The sequence below is a fragment of the Bidens hawaiensis genome, unplaced genomic scaffold (genome assembly GCF_021521415.1).
Source record: "Bidens hawaiensis isolate Kalapana, Puna unplaced genomic scaffold, B.hawaiensis_p1.1 tig00014412_1, whole genome shotgun sequence".
Classification (NCBI taxonomy): domain Eukaryota; kingdom Viridiplantae; phylum Streptophyta; class Magnoliopsida; order Asterales; family Asteraceae; genus Bidens; species Bidens hawaiensis.
In genome coordinates, this window is record NW_027492252.1 from 420,827 (window position 1) to 445,109 (window position 24,283).

Below are 24,283 nucleotides of genomic sequence, written 5' to 3' on the forward strand. Positions count from 1 at the left end.
TATACTATAAGAACATCATGTGGTACTTTGCTAACTCATACAGTAATCAACGTTTTCACAACTATGGCAAACAGGTTAGTATGTCTTTTTCATATTTATGCCAATTGCATTCCTTGTGTAATACTTTCAACTATTTCATATATTCCTTGATTATATGACTTTTAATTGTAATAAATTAAAAAAAAAACTTGAAATATTTCAATACAGATCGGTTGGTGACAACAAATTTATCATGCTCATTCAACTTCCGATTCAATTAGTATAATACTTTGTATTAAAAGTCCGTTAGTATAATATTATTAAAAGTATCCAATTCAATAAAAAAAATAACCAACATATATCTTTTTACTTGAAAGGACCCGTGTTCTTACATGGACGGTTATATGTTGCCTTGTCAAGAGTTACAAGTAGGCATATGCTAAAGAATTTGATTCTTGATAAACAAGGTAATCTGACCAATACAAACACAAATGTAGTGTACAAGGAAATGTTCTTATTTGTAAAGTATTTATGTAATGTTTATTTTGTAATTCCTGTAATTTCAATGTAAGTTGTAATTGTATTAACAATATATGACAATTTCGTCATTGATTGTATATTTCTTAATGTTTAAATTTTAAAATGAGAAAATTATAATTTGTTTTCCTATGCTTTATGGGCGGGAGCACTTTACAGGCCCGAGTCCAGTTTTGCGTGTTGCGTGCCACTAAAGCACATGGAGGCAAATCATAATTTTCTCTTTTAAAATTTTCATCAATTACCCGTGTAATACACGGGCCTCAAACTAGTATACAATAAATAATACCTTCTAGCACCGGAGAAGCAAATGTCATTATAACTAGGCTCGGGTGCTTTGATCTGATGAACACCATGGAGTTGTTTCATAACCTGCACACAAGATAGTGATCATATTTGATTCTTATTTAACAAAACATAAACGAGTAATATTAAAAGCCGCTTTGGGCAGATAAGCATAAGTTGTACCACTGTCTAAAACTGTTCCATGTTTTCCATCAAACACAGTACTCGAGCAACAAGAAATTTGACTTTTAGCGGCGACAAAAGTCGTCGCTAAAGACCCCTAAAATCGCCGCTAAAGGCTTTGTCGCCGTTATGTCGCCGCCAAATCTCCGTTGCTAATGGTCTACCTGGAGTATTAGCGGCGACATTTTCGCCGCTAAAAGGTGTTACCAGAATCCGGTTTGCAGCTCCGGGGGGGCTTTTAGCGACGACTTTGTCGCCGCTATTGCCTCAGATTTCGTCGCTAATATTCATTTTTTACGTATCAGTTTTGTGCTTTTAGCATTCCCAGCTTTTTACAACCAAAACAAATATATGTAAATTTTGTGCAAATACAAACCGCAACCAATGGATATATAAACATTTTGTTTAAGTCAAACATAGAAGAAACAATTAAAGCATACCACAAACATTTTGTTTTGAGTCAAATATTTAAAACATAAACTAACTAGTCCATATCTCGTCGTCCGTATCAACTTTGTTTCCTTCATTTGATGCCTTCTTCGAATCCATATAGAGATTTGTGGATGTGCTATAAGTCTCGGGTCTTGAAACATTAACTTGATCCTACAAAATAAGGTATTCACTATAAGTTAAAACAAAACTACATATTATCAATACACTTAACACAAAAGCAAGAATGTCGGTATAGAAAAGGAGATAACGAGTTTGACATGAACAGAATCGTTACCTATTGATAACTTGTACATCAATCAATGAGAAAACTTGAGAAGATATCTTTTGAATAGTGATTATTGGGACCCTGAAACAGAAAGGGATTGAGACCCTGAAACAGAAATTGAGAACTCTGTGATGTCTTTTACGAATTTGCCAATCATGATCACATTCGGTTCCAGATACATGGAATTATAAAGATCATAATTAAAGTTTATAAGTTATGTTAGCATGATAAGTTTCAAGTTTTGTAAAAGAAATAAGAGATTTACTAACCCCCTCGATTCGCTTCAGAAGTGGGATTATTTTGACTTCGAGCCAGGTAGAAATCCAACAATTAACATGACTGCTCTGGCTGATATATTAAAAGGAGCATTAGGAAGATCATAATCTGCCAACTGAATCTGCAAATCATTTGATTCATAACATTCTTAATACCAAAGAATAACAAGTGGCATCTTAGTAATCAAAATTAACCTATTTGAATTCATAAAAAAAAGCCTAATTTTGTAGTAATCTGCAAGTCTTTCATAAAATCGCATATCAGTTAAAACTAATACCGGTAAACGGGTCAGGACAGAAGGTTGGGGTCACTGGTCAAAACGGCTTAGTGCCGGAACAGGTCAATTCGACAAACGTTATTTTGGTTCGGGTCGGGATAGGTTCGGGTCAAACTGGGTCAGGTTAGAGTGAGTTTCAGGTTAAAGAGGTTGGTTTAAAAAATGTCAGACCTGGTTAACAGAAACAAGTCTCGCCAGAAAAAAAACATACACACAAATACATAAACATATAATTAACATGAATTGTCAAATAAATAATTTAACAATAACTGGCATACCACTGGTTAAGCAATGTCGAACCCTTGGGTCAGCAACATCAATGTCGAACCTGGTCAACAGAAACAAGTTTCACAGGAAAACACATATACATACATACATAAACATAAAATTAACATGAATTATACCAAAATTGACATGTATTATACCTAAAAATCCTCTAAATTAACATGTATTACGCCTAAAATCCCCTAAATCAACAGGTATTATACCTAAAATCCCCTAAATCAACAGGTATTATATCTAAAATCCCCTAAATCAACAGGTATTATATCTAAAATCCCCTAAATTAACATGTATTACGCCTAAAATCCCCTATATCAACAGGTATTATACCTAAAATCCCCTAAATCAACATGTATTATATCTAAAATCCCCTAAATCAACAGGTATTATATCTAAAATCCCCTAAATTAACATGTATTACGCCTAAAATCCCCTATATCAACAGGTATTATACCTAAAATCCCCTAAATCAACAGGTATTATATCTAAAATCCCCTAAATTAACATGTATTATGCCTAAAATCCCCTATATCAACAGGTATTATACCTAAAATCCCCTAAATCAACATGTATTATATCTAAAATCCCCTAAATCAACAGGTATTATATCTAAAATCCCCTAAATTAACATGTATTACGCCTAAAATCCCCTATATCAACAGGTATTATACCTAAAATCCCCTAAATCAACAGGTATTATATCTAAAATCCCCTAAATCAACATGTATTATATCTAAAATCCCCTAAATTAACATGTATTACGCCTAAAATCCCCTATATCAACAGGTATTATACCTAAAATCCCCTAAATCAACATGTATTATATCTAAAATCCCCTAAATCAACAGGTATTATATCTAAAATCCCCTAAATTAACATGTATTACGCCTAAAATCCCCTATATCAACAGGTATTATACCTAAAATCCCCTAAATCAACATGTATTATATCAAAAATCCCCTAAATCAGCATGTATTATATCTAAAATCCCCTAAATTAACATGTATTATACCTAGAATTCCCAAAAGTAACAAGTATTATTACCTAAAAGCCCGACTTTCTCAAAATTTGGTGACAGATGCAGTGGTGGTAGGTGGTCGTGGTTGTAATTAAGCAGCTGTCGGCGGTGATTGTGGTTTGGAAATAAGAAAGTGGTGCTCGGCGGTGGTGTTTGGCTGTGGTGGCTAAGTGTGCCGTCGGTGGTTAATCGGAGACTGCGATGGTGTGAGGATGCGAGGGTTTCTAAGTTTGGGGGCTGACAATTTGAGATAGTAGAATAAGATAGTAGAAAAAAGTAAGTGATTTATGAGGGAGAGAGTGACTGACGGGGGAAAAGCACCGCCCAAAATTTTAGATGGCATTAGTGGCGACATTTCAAAGTCGCCGCTAATGATGTCGCCACTAATACTAACATCATCATCATCATCATCATCATACTCAGTATATCCCACCAATAGCAATGCTATGGTAGGGTCTGAGGAGGGTAAGATGTAGACAGCCTTACCTCTATCCCATAGGGATAGAGAGGCTGCTTCCGGTGAGACCCCTGGCTCGATATTAGTTTTGCATCAAGCCTTGGACATAAGGCACATAGCACTCAATCATCGGGACACCGGCTGATTGGTGCATGTGCCCTTGTCTAACATTAGTCGCCACTAATACTAACATTTCTTGTAAACTCAATATTAATATAATACAGGGTGTTGCCACCCCATACTAGAGTAAATTAATGTGTGAGATGCACCAATACTTCTGAATCTATAGGTTATATAGATACACAAAACACACCTGCGTGTAGGGTCCGAGTGAGAATACACAATATTTATTATCAGGAGCAGCAATTCCACCAGGAACCATGGCACCATCACCAACATCCATTCCACCATAACAAATATAAAGAAAATGAATTGCTTATAACTCCTCGGAATTTTTTGTAGTAACAGGTGGTTTAGAGAGACCCTTTGTATTTCTAGGTGGTTTACCAACTTTTTTGTAAAAATGGATAACTCGCAAGGGGGGCCTGCGAGTTTTAACAACTAGCTATAAACTCGTAAGGGGGGGGGGGGGTAGCGACTTTTAACATAATCTGACACATTGTTTTATCTTGCAAGGGTGGGTAGCGATATATAAAATCCAACATACGGCGGAAATGCAGGGGCGAACTGATTGCTCACAGCTTTTTAAAGGTTATTATAATGCAATATTAAATGTGACAATATCTATTAAGTTAATTAAATAATTAAAAACATCAAATACAAAATCCATATATCAAATAAATAAAACAATACAAATATATCAAAGTCTATAATCTTGTTTATTCTCTCTAGCGTGCAATCCTAAGTTTTTCTTCCAAACCAGCTTGAATATCAACGATAACCTGCATATGCGTTAAAAATAGAATGGTTTTGTCAACACAAGGTTGAGTGAGCAACACACCAGTTTAAATGTTCATATAGAAAATAAGTATTTGCAACAAGTCATATGAGTATAACAAATTAACCAAACAAGCAAGTATAACTGAGATGTCGAGAAGCACAAAGCTATAACGACTGGCGTATGATCATACTAGACTGAGATTATGTTGGACCTCTCCGAATGCGAAAGCATACAAAGCAAATAAGCACATAAACAAGTAAGGTATAAGTTGTTAACACATAAGACAAAGTTGCAGTTTTAAGTATAAGTATATAATGAGAAATATATTTACGCACATGTTCCCAAAACATGGAAAACAAGTAAAATAGGGGAATATGGTACTCACCTTAGACGAAAGGCAAGTGATTAATAATTCGACAACGAACTAATGATTTAAGCGAGTCGTCCAATACGCGTCCAATGAGATTAATTATCAGAATCTGAAACTTTGTGATATGAAACTATAAGTAAAAACGAACTTAATGCCGCTGGAATCAATCCAAAAGGATGGGTAGAACTCTAGTTATGTTGATTTTAATGTTTAAACGAGTCGAGTCTGACCAGAATCCGAACTTTGAGTCGGGAGTCGGGTTTTCGTCAGAACCCTTAAATTTTAATTATGAGAAGAAAAGTCTTCTGGACTGAACGTTGAATCCGACCAGAAGCATGACAAAACGAAAAGTCAAACTTGTTGACTGTTTTACCCTTGATCGGGTTTTTAAAGCAATTGACCAGTCAATAACCTTCAATCTCAGAAATTGATTGAAGGCTATTGACTAAGGAGTGTGTATGAACAATTCTACAGTTTACAACTTACCCGGAAAGTGAAAGGATTGACGAGAAACGGAAGTCAAATATCCTAAAGCAAGCAAAGTCAACGAACAAGTCTTGAATCTTTAACGAAGATGCAAAAACCGAAGGGTTGGAGGATGAACAGAGGTAGGTGACGGCTATGGGATGTTATTTAGGGTTAGAATAAAGTTTACAGTAGATGAATGGGGCTTGTTTATATAAGAATACATAACACGAACTAATTATGGGCTTTTTGGCCCGTTTAAGCAAGTAAAGCACGTTTTAAGGAAATAATCAGCGATTTATACATAAAGATCTGGTCTTGGGCGGTAAGAAACGAATTAGCACTTGTATTTTAGTTACATGATGTTTACTCGGACCTTAATTCACTCAAACATGCCTAAAAAAAACGATTTTATGCCTTAAACGAGTTAGGAAACGAAATAAAGTTAAACGATCTGACTAGTGGTGTGGAGGCGGTGCGCGACGGGGGTGGAGAGTCTCCCCGCGCGGTGCTCCGGCTAGACAAGGAAGGAACTTTGGTTTTTTTTGGCAATAATGGTCCCTAAACTTTCTGAAATGTTCAATTATTGACTATTTTAAAGTTTAAACCAATAATAAATAACTTTAAGAACTTTAAGGGTATAAAATGAATATTAGAAACTTATTTACTTATAAATATTTGATTTTGATTAATATTAAGGAACTAAAATATTTCCGAGTTGGGTTAAATGTTAATGAATACGGGTTTGAAAAATCCGAGATGTTACAGTCTCCCCTTCTTTATGGAATTTCGTCCCGAAATTAAGGAAAACAAAAAAATTTTTATCGTTTTGAAAACAATTTAAACTTTTTAAAGAAATATCATAATATAGAAGTTCCAATAACCGAAGCAACGCTTCAAATGGCAATCCGATAAGGGCACTTATATATAGGATGTACCAGCGGCGTATCCACCATGTCCTTATCATCTCATCATTCATACTGTTACCCAAGCTACCTTAAGTTTTAGATCATAACACATAGTTGTACGCATTATGATTTCCATGCGAGGACTTTGAATAATTATGTTCCGGACCATAATTAGTCTTATCGTTGGATAGTCCGCATAATTCGTTCCATCATGTGGGTTATAAAACATTAAAATCATCATTTTGTAAGAAACAAACGTTTTGAAATAAAATTTTTAAGGGAAAACAATTGTCTTGATAATTTTAAATATAATTTCAAATGATAATTAGTAAATGTTCTAGTTGAATCAATAAAATCGTAAGATTTCGAAAGCCTCTTTTGCTTTTAAAAGTAAAATTTTGTAAATTGAAGAAAATAGATTTGGTGATTTTGGTGTTATTTAAGATAATCGAGAATAAAGGAAATGAGATGGAGATACAAGATCCTAATTGATTAATCTTCGATAAAGGAATTTTATTAAGGGGATGGATTACGCAAAGGTTTAATTTATAACATTTCTTAAGATCGAGAGTATAAGTTTAAACGAAGATTTTGGTGTGTCGAGTTTAGTTAGTTGAGAATTTATGTGATTTAAAGAGGAATTAATTATAAATTTATAGCTTTTCAAGTTGGTTATTTTGAGATTAGATTAATTCGTTTAAGATGTTCTATAATATTATAATAGTTAGTAATTAATAATTTAAATACTAATTATAATGCAAAAATATACGTATTTGAATTAAATTGTTAATAGATTAAACTGGGAAGCGAATATTCCCGATTCAGCGAGATAGTCCTATTCAAATTAAACCATTAAAATTATATTAAATATAAGGTAGGAAATTGATAAATTAGATTAAATTTTGGGAATTCGTGGATTTTCCTTTTTCACAAAATCGTTATAAATATTAGGGAGTAAGTAATTTGAATCACCAATAATGGAAATTTGAGTAAATAATAAATTTTAAATTAAAGTGAAGCATATAATATATTGAGATAAATGTGAGGCTAGAAATGCATGAACCACCATTACTATTCTAACAACTACAAATTTATCATTTAAAACATTCAAATTTATCATTTAGAGAGTTGAACCAATGATGAAATTTTAATGAAATGATGGGTAAGTTGTGGGAATGAGTTGATATGAGATAATGGGGATGCGTATATGTATATGTATTAGTACTAGTGAAGATTCAAAATTTTCCAAAAATTTAAAGTAGAGAGTTGAAATATTTACGATGAAGGTTCAAAAAGTCAATTTAATAATAAAAGTTAAATTAATGAAATTTTTTTTAGAAATAGAAATTAAATTTAGAGAATACATAATTTAGTTTAATAATAAAATTTACAATAATTGAATTTAATAATGAAGATTTATAAAGTGGAAAATAAGTTGTGAAAACCATCATGATATTGAGAAAAACAAGAGATAATAAAATATTTATAGTTTAAAGTTGAGGATAAGAATTTAAATGTACTTAGAAAATTATAGTTAAGGATATGGATATAAATAAGAAAATGCAATTTAAATAATATGGATATGAGTTAGTATAAGATTTCTTGTTCGTCATATTTTAGTTTTGTCGAGATTGGTGGGTGGTCGATTGTTAGCATACAGCAGCACTCCTTGGTGATTCTAGTAGTCGAACAACAATCACGAGAAGTAGGTGAACGGCGTTGATTACGATAATTTCCTAGGGAAGACATTTTACGAGAACCAAAAATAGAGATTTATAAGATGAAGGATGAGTTGAGGAAAACATTAGGATAATAAAATGTCTAAGTATGTAGGTAAGTTATAATAACATTTCCTTGAGAAGTAAAGGGAATTGCGTCATGAGAATCAAAAGTAAAAGTTTATAAGATGAGTGGGGTACATTACGTAAATATTTATTAAATGATGTAGTCAATAAGATTAATGTGTGATGACTACATAAGGAATTAAGTCAGTTTAAAATTTAGATTTGATTTAGTCTACAATAAACTAACGAAATATAAATTGTGGATGTTGGCCTCCCATGAGCTTTCCATGGCAATTTGAATGGCCCAACGAACTAACGAAAAACAGCTGAGTTGGACAGCCCATGAGCGTTACATGGCAATTTGATTGTCCCAACTAATTAATGAATTAACAATGCAATGAAGTTTGTAGGCCCAATGAGCGTTACATGGTGTTTAACCGACCAAACTAAATAACGAAGTATCGAAATAAATATGGGTAGTCGGAGTATCTTGTGAACCACCACTTTGAATACTCTAACAAAAACACGAAAACAAGTTGAGAAATGGATAGTAGGAGTGCCCATGGGTTCCATGGATTTTTCACCCAACTAACCATTTAAATAATGGAACACAATAATCGGAAAAACCGAGTTTAGCCACGAACCACCATGAATTCGGTTTAAAAATCAGCATAAGGTGTCGGTTATATGGCATTTATGGGTCTCGCTCGGGTCCATAGGGTTGAGTACTGTGGTCAGGTTATCACACATGTGAGGAATAGCGTCTTAACTTTGGTTCTTGGAACCGTTTTGTCAGTGCCCAACTCACAGTTTCTCTTCCCCTTTCATTCATCATAGGGACATGCCACATAACCTAGCCTTAAGGTATGCGAGTAAAAACAACAGGTGAGAATTCTTAAGGAATTTCCCGAAAATAAAAGCAATCTACTTTTTGAAAAGTTTTCTTTGAATGTTGAGGCATAGCCTCGGAGTTTGTGTGTGTGTGCATAATAGTACAATAGATAGTAAATAATAATTATCTAAGAAAGTTGTAAACAATTTAATTTGAACACATAAAGGTAAACAGATAGGCACGTATAGTGTTTCTAAACATGTGTCTAAGGCAATTTCTAACGACCTATCTTAAACCTTCGGCTCTGATACCAATCTGTCACACCCCAACCTACGGCGGAAATGCCGGGGCGAACTGATTGCTCACATCTTTTTAAAGGTTATTATAATGCAATATTAAATGTGACAATATCTATTAAGTTAATTAAATAATTAAAAACATCAAATACAAAATCCATATATCAAATAAATAAAACAATACAAATATATCAAAGTCTATAATCTTGTTTATTCTCTCTAGCGTGCAATCCTAAGTTTTTCTTCCAAACCAGCTTGAATATCAACGATAACCTGCATATGCGTTAAAAATAGAATGGTTTTGTCAACACAAGGTTGAGTGAGCAACACACCAGTTTAAATGTTCATATAGAAAATAAGTATTTGCAACAAGTCATATGAGTATAACAAATTAACCAAACAAGCAAGTATAACTGAGATGTCGAGAAGCACAAAGCTATAACGACTGGCGTATGATCATACTAGACTGAGATTATGTTGGACCTCTCCGAATGCGAAAGCATACAAAGCAAATAAGCACATAAACAAGTAAGGTATAAGTTGTTAACACATAAGACAAAGTTGCAGTTTTAAGTATAAGTATATAATGAGAAATATATTTACGCACATGTCCCCAAAACATGGAAAACAAGTAAAATAGGGGAATATGGTACTCACCTTAGACGAAAGGCAAGTGATTAATAATTCGACAACGAACTAATGATTTAAGCGAGTCGTCCAATACGCGTCCAATGAGATTAATTATCAGAATCTGAAACTTTGTGATATGAAACTATAAGTAAAAACGAACTTAATGCCGCTGGAATCAATCCAAAAGGATGGGTAGAACTCTAGTTATGTTGATTTTAATGTTTAAACGAGTCGAGTCTGACCAGAATCCGAACTTCGAGTCGGGAGTCGGGTTTTGGTCAGAACCCTTAAATTTTAATTATGAGAAGAAAAGTCTTCTGGACTGAACGTTGAATCCGACCAGAAGCATGAGAAAACGAAAAGTCAAACTTGTTGACTGTTTTACCCTTGATCGGGTTTTTAAAGCAATTGACCAGTCAATAACCTTCAATCTCAGAAATTGATTGAAGGCTATTGACTAAGGAGTGTGTATGAACAATTCTACAGTTTACAACTTACCCGGAAAGTGAAAGGATTGACGAGAAACGAAAGTCAAAGATCCTAAAGCAAGCAAGGTCAACGAACAAGTCTTGAATCTTTAACGAAGATGCAAAAACCAAAGGGTTGGAGGATGAACAGAGGTAGGTGACGGCTATGGGATGTTATTTAGGGTTAGAATAAAGTTTACAGCAGATGAATGGGGCTTGTTTATATAAGAATACATAACACGAACTAATTATGGGCTTTTTGGCCCGTTTAAGCAAGTAAAACACGTTTTAAGGAAATAATCAGCGATTTATACATAAAGATCTGGTCTTGGGCGGTAAGAAACGAATTAGCACTTGTATTTTAGTTACATGATGTTTACTCGGACCTTAATTCACTCAAACATGCCTAAAAAAAACGATTTTATGCCTTAAACGAGTTAGGAAACGAAATAAAGTTAAACGATCTGACCAGTGGTGTGGAGGCGGTGCGCGACAGGGGTGGAGAGTCTCCCCGCGCGGTGCTCCGGCTAGACAAGGAAGGAACTTTGATTTTTTTGACAATAATGGTCCCTAAACTTTCTGAAATGTTCAATTATTGACTATTTTAAAGTCTAAACCAAGAATAAATAAATTTAAGAACTTTAAGGGTATAAAATGAATATTAGAAACTTATTTACTTATAAATATTTGATTTTGATTAATATTAAGGAACTAAAATATTTCCGAGTCGGGTTAAATGTTAACGAATACGGGTTTGAAAAATCCGAGATGTTACAATGACTATACAATTCAGTACAAGAATAGAAAATGCACATGCGGCAAATGGAAAACATTGAGATTTCCATGTTCACATGCCATTGCGGTATGCCATCTTAGAGGAGAAGATCCACATGACATCGTGAGTAGGGTGCACACGACTGCTACGTATAGAGAACAATATAATAGTCACTTTAACCCAATTAATCACCAAGATTACTGGACAGACCCGGGTTGGAGAATGATAGGAGATTCGTCAAAGTTTATAACGAGTGTGGGTAGAAGACGTCAACGTAGAATACAAAATGAGATGGATGCTCATCATCCTGACGAAGATATCATTCGTAGATGTGGTTTATGTAATGGCATAGGTCATAATAGATCTTCACTTTCATTCCCTTTCATTCCCGTCAAAGTTTACATAGTCTAGTTACTTTCCCTGGTTTAATCTTCACTTTCATTCCCGTTAGTGTCGATGTGATGGTCATTGTTCATAAATGGTGATAGATTAAGAAATTGACCCATATTTTCATATTCTTCTTGAATACGAGGGTTTATAAAAGGTAACGTTTGTGGCTGCCTTTGGAATTGAGGCAGTGCCGAAGACATGTCGGGAATATAACATTCTTGTGAATTAATGTTTGAACCCATAAAACTCAAATTTAAGGTGTCTGCGTATTGTGCATGGGTGGCTTCGAAACTAGATTAACCCACACATGGGAAACTTAAGGCACCATGTTGTTGAAAACCCGAGTTATCATAATGTTGGAAATTGGTACCATCCCCTTGAATACTAGATTGACCCTCATCTTCACCGGTTGAGAGGACGGTCCTACCACCTCGTCTACCACCCCGTCTACCACCTCTTGTTCTTTCCCGATTACGGACTCTTTGAGGAACATGAGTGTTTCCCATGTTAACATCACTTCTTGTCAAATGTGTTGATTGATAAGATAAATGGTGCTCTTGATTAACAACTTCCAAACAATCATTCGCCATGTTACGTATTGGCTCGAATTGTTGAGAACATTGAGCTGGAAAAGATCCAATTAGATTTCCAGCCATTTGATAGATTTGATTTAACCCATCAGCCTGCATGTCACCGATATGTTAGAAAACTTTAATAAAAGATATGTCATAACACTTGGTGGGATTGCTTTATCTCTAAGAGACTCCCAAAATTTTTGATCGCCTCGCCTAACATTCAATACACTATTTTCCTTCAAGTATCCTGTAAACAAAGAATAAGCTCGGTGTTCATTAGTAACAAATAAAATATCATTTTCTAGTGGACCCGGATCTACCCTCAAACTCATTTTTGTAATACTAGTTTTAAAACAAGTTTTAGATTTTTAAAAGTACCCCACATTCAAAACAACAAACATTTTTGAATGTAAGATTGAGTTTCTCTCTTCAAAACAAGATTTAGATTTTTATATGTGAAGTTGAGTTTATATATTTGTTGGTAAGCTCTTCCAAACTATGAATTCACGTGACTTCTTTTTCTTTTTGTTTGACCAAGAATTTTCATCCAAAACATGTAAGGGGATATTAGTATATGATTTGATATAAAGTATAGGTAAGGAATCAATTTGAAAGTGTATAGATTCTTATTCTTAATATGCAGAGAGAGATATTCATAATATGCAGAGAGAGAATAGTACGTAAAACATTGGCAGAGATTTGATGTGTTTATATATCGCTACCCACCCTTGCAAGATAAAAAATGTGTCAGATTATGTTAAAAGTCGCTACCCCCCCTTGCGAGTTTATAGCTAGTTGTTAAAACTCGCAGGCCCCCCTTGCGAGTTATCCATTTTTACAAAAAAGTTGGTAAACCACCTAAAAATATAAAGGGTCTCTCTAAACCACCTATTACTACAAAAAAATCAACTCCTCGCTCAACAAGTTGGTCAACTACACCACGACCCAAACCCATTATTCCATCAGCATGCTGAGTGTAAAGATCACCAGTTTCTTTGTTTTCACTCCCGAAAACTGCATGCTGAGGTGGCAGGTCGCTTTGGTTGCCAAAAGATATGATGTCTTCACCACTGCTGGAACTCATTTCAGCTTTACTGTCGTTCATGTATGCATTGATCCCTGTTGTCATCACAGGAGTAATCATTGTTGCATTTTACAGGTGTGTGGGTGCTGGATGAGTCCGGATCAAACTTCGGTAATAACAGTTGAATGTCATGTTACAGAAAGGAAAACAGTTACTGGTAATAATCCCTATTAATCACAGGCCAACTAGCGCTTAACAACATATAAAGCAAATGATTTGTAATACTAGTTAATACCTGATGGTTGCCACAATGTTGACATGTAGCATATATATATATGTAACAGTATTCCCAATGTCAACAATAAGCGCAAATCTCTGAGGCGGTGATCCAAGACATAATTGCGATCACTGGAGATGGGTTTGATGGTTGAATGTCTCTCTAAGATTTTACGTGTAAGAGAGAGAGAGAGAAGAGTTGATAGGGGTTTGATGGATATGGTAAAGCTGCGCGCTTCTTGGCACTGCGAATTTCTTGTTTGCATCAGTCCATCAACGAGAAACAAATTCATATCTTTTTATTGGCAGGTCTTTTCAGGCCACAACACTTAGGGTTTCGGGTTAATCGGTTTGGGTTAGTCGGGTTTATTTACTTGTACAACTTCGTTGAGGGAAATCACGATGACGAATATTATTCATATCAATCTGGATGGTCCTTTAAAGTCTCTAGTTTTGGTTGAGTCATGTACATCCGAGTAAGTGTGAGTAGTTAGTTTATGTCCCCTCACCCCCCAACCCAAATTGAATATGTATAAATATGTCTAAAGCTACAAACATCCTCAAATTGTTAACTGTGCCACGGATGAAAATGCCACCTCAACCTCAGCAGCTCATAACCAATGACCATTTCAAGTTTACATACAAGCTTGTTACGTTCTCTAGACACTAACTGAGCAATTCTTATTTCCGGACCACAAAAGAGCATGCATGTGGCCCATGCTTATGTTGGCATAATTCTTGAAAGCAAGTTTTTATACGTCAAATGCATTTTCAAAAGTTGGTGATCTTTGTTAAACGAGTCGAAAGCATTTGCTCTTTTGCCAGTTGCTATGCTTTTCAAGCTATTAGAAAGCTTGGGCTGGAAGGAAGCCTTCCTGAACAGGTTGGCATGTACAAACAGGGCCTACATATTTGTGTTTCTCGAATTTATTATGCTTCTTAAAATGTCAGTGTCGTTAAATGGTCAAGTAAGTAGAGCACTACAACTGAAAAGAAAGAAATTAAGCAAAAACCTCGACCCATGAGACAACAGAATCATTTAACTTACGGCTTCATACACAATTGAATTCTATCCTATAGTCAAATACTACACATGATAATCAAAGTTTTGCAACCAAGTTTAATAAAAAAAACAAAAGACTGCTGATGATAACATTACGGAAAGCTGTTGAAGCGAAGTTGCCCCTTCCAAGAGAAAGCTTTCTGCATTTCACATCATTAAGCAGATAGAATTATATGAGTAAACCATGATTAAACTTCTCAACTAAAGCAACGGTTTATTTTTTTGTTTTTAATGCTTACCATTCCTAATTAAGACAAAAGGAACATGATATGCGTGTGTGTATATTAAGAGGATCGAAAGCAACTGCTATGGGTAAAAATTATGCATTGTTATGAGCCAAATTCTGCACAGATTTTGGTTAAAATGCTGAGCGTTTTTTGGGGTTAAAATAGTGCAATCAAGATGTGATGTGCTACTTTGGTGAAAACATGTATTTGCAAACACAAAACAATGTTTTTTTCAGTTCATTTCTTCATGTCTTGTTTTCGGTTTCACTTGCATACAGACAACTTCCAAACAACAAAACTTAGGCGCACAACCGAGCCATAAAGACTAGATGTACACCATATATACACATAGTCAGTCACATGCATAGGAGAGAACAGAACTTACTTGAACAATGATTTTTAGATTTTTGGGTTTTTTGGTTTCGGCTCCATAGACAGTGTAACATCCACGTTGGTGTCTTTTTCATCACCTAACATTTATTATTTACAAAGAAATAGTACAAATATTATCACTGAATCTTGTAATTATTATTATCAAAGATATCATCTGGCTTGAAGAAGAAGAAGAAGAAGGATGACGATGACGATGATAATTATTATTATGACGATAATAATAATAATAATAATAATAATAATAATAATAATAATAATAATAATAATAATGGGACAACCTCTTGTTTGGCGTTTGACAGTAACCGGAGGAGGCGGTGTAACATCTTCTTTGGTATCATGTGTTTTATCGTCATCTAACATTTATTATTCACATGTCTATAATGATCGAATCATATATATGGGTTGAATGATAATTATAACTTACAGAATTTGCAAAGATTAGCTCGACGCTCAAGCTCCTCATCGTTGTCGTCGTCACTACTACTAAAGTAACTCTCGGGTACAAAGAACTCGCTTCTGAACTCCTCATCAGTCATGGCACTAAATGCGGTGAGCCCCAGCCAAAAAGGAGGTATTGGAAGTGAAGAATTGTTTTTCTCTATTTTACGGAGAGTTTGTTGAAACGTTTTGAATCGCCTTGCCTGCCTTCTCATCATTGATATACGTTTTGTTGTGTTCTTTCATCCAGTCCTCAAAAACCAACATGTCATCAGCGTCGGATGACGACGGCATTGTGACAATCAATCGCCCCTGTATTTAAAAAAATAAATCATGGGTTTAGAAATCTGGAGGAAGGAAATTTATTTATATGATGACAACTATGATTTAGGCCACAAAAATACATACAGAGATTATGAGATAAACTATAAAACTTGTTGATTTATAAGGATAAGCTATACAAATACAAACAAGAATCAAAGCATATATACATACATATGTAACCTAATAATCCTAATCGATTGCCAAGACAACAAACCTTTCTTCGTCTAAAGTGCAAATACAATGGCTGAGGATGAAAGCGTACAAACCCTAATTGTTTTGTATATATATTAATAGGCTAGGTAAATGTAAACCATTTGGGTCATGAAAAACTTCATGAGTATTTTAAGGTTTAATTAGAATGGGTTGGGTCAAACTAAAAGAATGAAAAAAAGTTGGAATGGCCAAGTGGGTTCAAGATAAAAATGGGTTGAAAAATGTTTAACGAGGAGTCGATACGCGTGAAACATGTGCATGCGCCAATACGCGCGTAAGGCGTAACCGGACGTAGATGTGCACGTGACCCTTAAACGGGCGTCAATACGCGTTTTTATAATGCATAATTAACCACTATTCGAAAAAGAAGTTTAGTTAACCCGTACTGACTTTAACCCATCCTATTTTTTTTAAATGACTCATCCTGACTCATATACATCCTGACTTAAACTCATTAATTATGACTCAACACCCAACCAATCCATCTTGCCACTTTTTTATATACACACACGAATCCATATTACCTAGTCAAGTGATCCCTTTTTAAAAACAAGTGGATCGTCTGTAAAAATCGGCCATCCAAATTTATAAATTCAAGAATAAAGTACTCTTTGTGTTCTTGTTGTGAAAGGACGGATAAAGGTTGTTACCCTAGTTTGAAAATTTGACCCAGTAGCGTCTACGTTTCCTTTCACTTTGTGTCCGACCCTAAACCCTGTTAACTTTTATCATAAAAAATAGAGGGGCCAAGAAAATAAATCATCTTTTAACACATACATTAATTATTATTGTTATTAATATTATTGATTTATTATTAGACCATGAAAAGTCCCGGCGTTTTGCCCTATAACGTCGGGGGCACACCGCCCCCGCCGGCATTTTGGGTATTTCTTTTTTTTCCAGCGTTTTGTATATAACGCGAGAAGTGGCTCATTTTTCAAGGCTTGATTCTTCAAATTAGCTTTTTCCAACATGGATTCATGAATTTTGACTGGATCTCACCGGAATGGCTCCAACATGTACGACTTGAAATCAAAGATGAGGGGTTGAAGAGGGTTGGGGAACGGGTCATTACGGGGGATCCATAGAACATTGATGAAGGGTTTACGAGGCTCTAGAATTAGGTTAAGGTAAGTTGAAGGTGTAAAAAGAATGGCACATAATATTTGGGTGGGTGGGTTAAGGAAGATATAGATATAATTTTATATTTAATTGAATTATTATTTAAAAGCAAAAACAATTAATAGTGACTGGACGCCACTTGGCGTATAACGTCTAGGGGTGGGCTTTATGACTACACCATGTTTTTGTAAAAAACATAACGCTGACTGGGCGCCACGTGGCGCATAACGCCCAGGGTTGGGACTTTATGACTACTCATGGTCTTATTTTTTCTGCCAAGTTAATTCCGCTTTTAACTTTGTATTTGATAAATAACTTTGCCATTCATTATCATCATTGTAAAGCATTGTATGTATATATAGTTTTTGGTTTGTTTGTTCAAAATGTAGTTAGTGTGGGAGCCCTTTTTTTACATGGGCATAGGTTTCTAGTAATTTGGCATGTACGCTCACTAGAAACCTCATGGGGCTTTCCACGGATAAATAGGTTTTTAACAAATTTGTTTTTTTTTTCAAGGTTTCTAACTTAGTAGAAACCTGTTGTAAACCTTAATCCTCTTGTGAAATCCAAAGATTATTTGGTGATATTTTATGACTCTCGTTCTATTACTTTCTACCTTTCTTTATTGTTACGGTTTTGACTCGACGGTAGTCCCGTGTGATTTCTCTTTCTATTATTTTTTAGATCTTATTTATGTTAACCGAGTTAAATTGAACCTTTTGTTGTCATGATACAGGGTCCAAACAAATAATTAAGCTTTTTTATTTAGATACTATGAAGGATTACAGAAGTGTGTTGGGCTAATATTTGGAGAATGGTCTATAATCCGTTGATGAGATAGATAAGTTGGATGCTTTGTACAACTCTCTTGCAGATAGTACACTTATTAAGGTGATCAAATTTCTCTTTGCATTTATCAGTTTTTAACTCAAGTTTAATAAAAAAATAGAAATATTATATCAGACAATCTGTTCCATTTATTAAATAACGAAATGTACTTTTATCTATAATATATTTTAAAAAAACTTGTAGCAACTAGGGGAAAATCCATCCAGTTGTTAAATTCTCACATACCTGCAATTGTAGTATTAAGACTGTGTACATTTTTATATAATGCAGGTCAAAAGAATCCCGAAAACACACTCAAAAGCGTTTGGCACTTATATTCAGCAGTAATTTTTCACTTATGCACAGACGTGTTGTGAAGAAACATTCTATAGTAATTTTTCAACAAGTCATACATGCATCTTTGTACATTTATGTTGCAAACTTGCAATTAACAATTGCTTCTTATTTTCCATATCATCTGTTTCAGAAGATATTCTAGCCTTTCAACATGAAATTCATGAAGGATATGGTCATATTTTCCTTACTCGATACGATTTTCGAATTTGCAAATGTCCGCAATGTTAACTGAGGTTAAATTTTATTACAACAGCGGTTGTTTGGTCCATTTAGCAACTTCTGCTTTTTACTAGAATGTGATGCATGATTAATGAAAACAATAGCTTATAGTTCTTTTTATTGGCTCATTATTATTATTTATCTTTTCCATAAACACGAAAAGTTGATTGAATTTAGTAAAATCAAACAACATGAAAATAGCTGTCACTCAAGATTGCTCCCAGCCACATCCAACACAAACCTGTACCTCACATCATTTTTCTCCATCCTTTCAAATGCTTTGTTCACATAATCCATCTTCACCACTTCTATCATTGTCTTCAAACCTTTCTCCACCCAAAAGTCAAGTATCTCCTGTGTCTCTTGTATGCTTCCGATGAAACTTCCAGTTATCGACGTGTTTGCTGTATATTTCAACAAACTTCAGTCTAAATTCATTTTGTTTATCAAATCATTCAAAACAACTAAAAAACGATATTGGTAAATATTTTATTTCAAGCATGCTGAATAATGAAAATAAGATCTCTTGCATACAGAAAATACCAAGCAACCAACTAACGAAATGATAAAACGTCACTGACTATCATGTATTAAAACTACAGATAGATTAATGACAAACAAACATACTTAATGATAAACAATAAATCAAATAATAAATAGAAAAAATCACCAAAAAGACATTTTTCTTAAAATCAAAATAGTCATTAACTTTTAGCCTTTAAAAAAATAGACATATTCAAATCACTATTTCTGCAACGCCAAATAAGCGTAGCTGGCTAAAAGGCTAGATTTCAACCAACAAAAAATGTTGAAAAGCACTTCGTGTCCGCAAAAGTTAAATCCAAGTGCAAATCTTTGAGTCAAAAACTCAAAATGTCTAGCTACTTTTGTTATTTTCCCGTAACAATAACTATGATGCATAATAAACTCCCTTAAAAATTACGAACAATCGAATGAGTTACTTGTATGTGAAACGAGGACGCATACCTAAAATCAAACCGGATGCACTGAACTGCAGCGGCTCAGGAACGGCACCAACGAGAAATATCTTTCCTTCAACATCAAGAAGAGGAAGGTAATCTTGTAACTGATGGTTAACTGGCACAGTGTCTAGTATATAATCAAGACTATTCTTAATTTATTCATTTCAGTTGAATCCGAGCTCACTAAATAACAATCTGCACCCAAATGAGTGAGTGCCTCTTCTTTCTTTTTATTAGAGGAACTGATCACTGTCACATGGTGACCCATTGCTTTTGCTATTAACACACCCAGATGACCAACTCCACCCAACCCCATGATTCCTGCTTTTATCGGCTTTTTAGAACCAATGAACTGTTTTAACGGACTGTAAGCCGTTACTCCTGCGCAGAGTAATGGTGCTGCTTGCTCTGGTGCTAGCTTTTCTGGTATGCTAACTACATAGCTGCAGATTTTAGTTTTGTATAATTAGATAGTTACATTGACCCGAAATATCGACTAAATAGTCTTAACATCATTTAAAAAATAAAAACAATCAACATAAAAATATTCTTTGTAGAAAGTAATAATCAACAAACAAAAAGATTATTTGTAAAATAATAATAATTAATACAAAAATGTTATTTGTAAAATGAAATAAAAAATAATATGAAAAGTACTATGTGTAAAAAGATAGTTAATATAGAAAAAAAAATTGGAGCAACAGATTTGATATGAGGATAGTAGCTGGCATATAGCATACTATAAATAATCAAGCTATTTTTATATAGACAAAAAGTCAAACAGCAAATATTAAAAAGTCAAATTCAATTAGTCAAAAACTTTCCCATAAACAGTGGCGGACCTACACTAAAGGTGTAGGTTTCGGCCGATCCCTGTGAAATTTTTTTTAAATGCATAGATATGTTAAAATCTCGATCGATGGCTAATAAAATTTTGACATTGGTTCTCTTCCGACCCCTACGAAATTATTTCTTGGTCCGCCACTGCCCATAATTGAAATATAGCTTTAGGGATATGGTTATTGCTTACTTTTGATGGACTACCATGACAGAAGAGAAGCCTCCTTGTGTAAAACTTCCATCTTTATAGATGCCATTATAAGTGAACACCATGTTGCTACAATATTGTTCTCTATTGCTTTTACAACGCGCGCATTCGCCACAAGATCCTACCATACACCCAACCCCTATTATGTCACCTACGCTGAATTTTTTCACCTCCGAGCCCACCTCAATAACTTTTCACACCACCTCATGCCTGCAAGACAAACAATTAATAATACGGTTAAGGGGTGGTACAGTAGTAAACACTTGGTAATAAAATTAGGAACCGTACGCACCCTGGAACCAAAGGGTAGGTAGTCGAGTGAATTTCATTCCTGATTGTATGAAGATCAGTGTGGTCTACACCACAATACAAAACTTTGAACACGACATCTTCTGGATATGTTTTCCTGCACAATTGGAACCAGCATGTCATTATAATTCCCATATGATCCTTTAACGTGTTGAATATACATATTACGTGTAAATATGTTTTAGGATATAATTAAAGATTGCTCATAGTTTTTTTGTTGTATAAATTGCATAGACATATATAGATGATAGACCTGAGATGGAAAGAGTAAGGCGAAAGGATGCCAGATGAGTCTCTGGCTGCCCAACCGGTAACTTTTCTTCCCTCCATCATGCGTTGATTTTATATAACAAACAAATTCAATATGTTGCTAGTTTCTGAAAGCAGGTGGTGTCATTATATATGTGAGTGTGTGTTACAACTTTATAAAATATAAGTTACAAAGGAGGACTCAAAGACGGCTGCTAAAGTAGTTGGTTGTGAAGACATTGAGGACGTCAATTTCCTTCATATATAGTTACTCATAACGAAACAAATTAAATTGGTGTTTTGCTTTCATCATATACAGTCTAGATTGGTTGCTCAGGTAGGGTCAGGTGGGGTCCAGTTGGAGTACGGGCACGTCACCTCTAATCGGTTTCATTAACGTGTAAAAATTAAAACTTTGTGGCATGAAATGGTATAGAAAGTTATCAGAATAAGATTAAATCCTATTACTAAGTAAAACTATAAATATATGTTATGTTATCATAAAACATGATAAGGTCCGTTTCATTGAGAAAATAAAATAGCAGCCGTCGGCCATCATAGTTGACCACCATCTGCATTTTAAGTTTTAAAATATATATGTTTTTGGTAATTGTTTGTTTGATGGATGGAAATTTTAGTGAAATGAAAATGAAAGATAATTACTAAAAAAATGGTAATTAGTTTTCATTTCCTTTAAAAAAACGTATAGTGAAGTTGTATAGTGTCTTAATGTCTCTCTTAAAATGTCATAACACTTGATTATGCATGTTTCATGAACCACACCATATCTTGTCAGTTTATACATATAAAACATAAATAGTTAGTGGGTGTTTATCAAATTGCTTATATATTTGTTTCTCGTCAAACGATTGAGAGTTCTTAGTCATATGTTAGATATAGTATGTTAGATATAGTGTAGATTTAAGAGTAGGTTTAGAAATTGTGTAAGTTAACCATTTAAACAAAAGTAAAGTTCTTTCCTGTATTTATATTTTCAAAACAAAATAGAAAAGTAATTAAAGTAAGTTTATTAGTTATATACCTTTTCAACCCCACATGTACTATACTAGCAAAACAAAGGAAGTAGGCACATGCTCATTTAATTGGTACGATTCACGTGCAATAATCTAATTTAATTAATGGGTTTAAATCTTTTAACCGTCAATAGGGTTGGTGAATCTTTAAACATCTTAGGTTGGGAGGGCTTGGGTGGCTTTAGGTTAGGCAGTGGCGGAACAATGAATTGTTTTTTACGGGTTTGGTGTTTTACGGTCCTTCATTTATTTAGGGTTGTATACACGATTTTGTGTGTCCCGAAGGAGTACTAAAAATGTGCCCTTACATAATTTCTTTTTTTTTTCATAGTCAATAAAAGTTGTGAAAACAATACACAAATACAAAGTTATTGTAGCAATAAAGAAAACAAAGTTAAACAATAAACAAAACAAAGTTAACAAATAGTTAACGGTTTTCTATAGGCCAATGTTAACCGAACCGATTACTTTAACAATAACATAAATTAACATCATTGTATGAAACTTTTCAAGGTTATTGATTAACTAATAAAGAAGATAAAAATACTAAAATAGATATATCATAAAACAATTTATAGGAAATAAGAAATATTATAAAATTGCTTTAAACTATTGAATTAAATGATGTGTGCGCAAAGCAGCCGCTTCTCGATTCAGTTTGTTGTTATTTAAGCTTGGTTTTGGCTTTTGACGAATGGCCTTAATATATACTCTGTCTTCTTCTAAACATTCTTCTTTATCTTTATTATTTAGAACCAGAGTTATTCCGCGGTCGTGAAAACTAAAAACACCATTATAACTATATCTTCAATGTTCTCTTGCTTTCATTTTAAAATAATAATAGGTTCGATCGCCGAAAAAGAATAAGAATAAGTTCGTTCGTTAATACGGTACTATACGTTCTATATAAAACCGAAAATCCGAACCCGATCCCGTAAATGTAGCTCCGCCACTTGGGTTAGGTTCGAGCCCCATAGATGACAAGAATTAAAAGGAATTTGTTGTTTAAAAAAAATTCTTTTAACCACAAAGTACAACTTGAAATCCGGCCCGGCCTGTTGGACTGGGACCCGGTCCTTATACCGGGCTGGGTCAGGGTATTTGGGTTGTTTTCTAAAAACCTGGCCGGGTTTTTAATTATTATTATTTTTGGTTACTATTATTTTATATATATATATATATATATATATATATATATATATATATATATATTTGAATTATTTATAATATCATTCGGGCTAAACACCGATCCGGCCTTTGAGCTGATAAGGTGACCGAGTCGACGACCAGACAGGATCTAAAAACATTGGATACAACATCAGAGGCTTTACTTGGAGATGTGGCTAATCTTGAATAAATGAGTCCTTGGGGTATTAATCTTATTAAATAGTTGGTGATGAAGGCCTGATGCCCTGAAGGAGTGAAGGATGTTCAAGTCAAACTTAATGCTTGGATCTGGGCCCAGATGAGGCCCGGTCCAGTCATCCGTCAACTTATATACACAAGTCACAACACAGGGTTCCTCTACCTCTCATTTTCCTCTAATGATTCCAACAAGTTCTCCCTCTCTCTACAAACTTTATATCTCGTAAATAATAAAGCTATGATAACTCACTTGATTGTTGGAGGGGTGCCACGACCTCATGACTCTTTTTTTAATGGCTTCCTTCCTTCATGTTGTAGCCATGCTTCAAGATCAACAAGTAGATCCATTCTATACGACTCCATCACCCAACCCACATTATTATATTTCAAGCAGATATTATTGTCT

At 34.4% G+C, this 24,283-nt stretch overlaps 2 pseudogenes across 1 annotated transcript; both read right to left on the reverse strand.

Moving 5' to 3' along the window:
• Nucleotides 1-753: 753 nt before the first annotated feature.
• Nucleotides 754-15,924, reverse strand: LOC143546689 (aspartic proteinase nepenthesin-2-like; annotated as a pseudogene).
• Nucleotides 15,925-18,847: 2,923 nt separating this feature from the next.
• On the reverse strand, nucleotides 18,848-21,589 carry LOC143546680 (putative cinnamyl alcohol dehydrogenase; annotated as a pseudogene). Its single transcript, XR_013137633.1, has 5 exons — nucleotides 21,483-21,589; nucleotides 21,213-21,326; nucleotides 20,903-21,130; nucleotides 19,877-20,315; nucleotides 18,848-19,293 (listed from the first exon to the last, which is right to left on the reverse strand). The product of XR_013137633.1 is annotated as a putative cinnamyl alcohol dehydrogenase (transcript).
• Nucleotides 21,590-24,283: the final 2,694 nt, after the last annotated feature.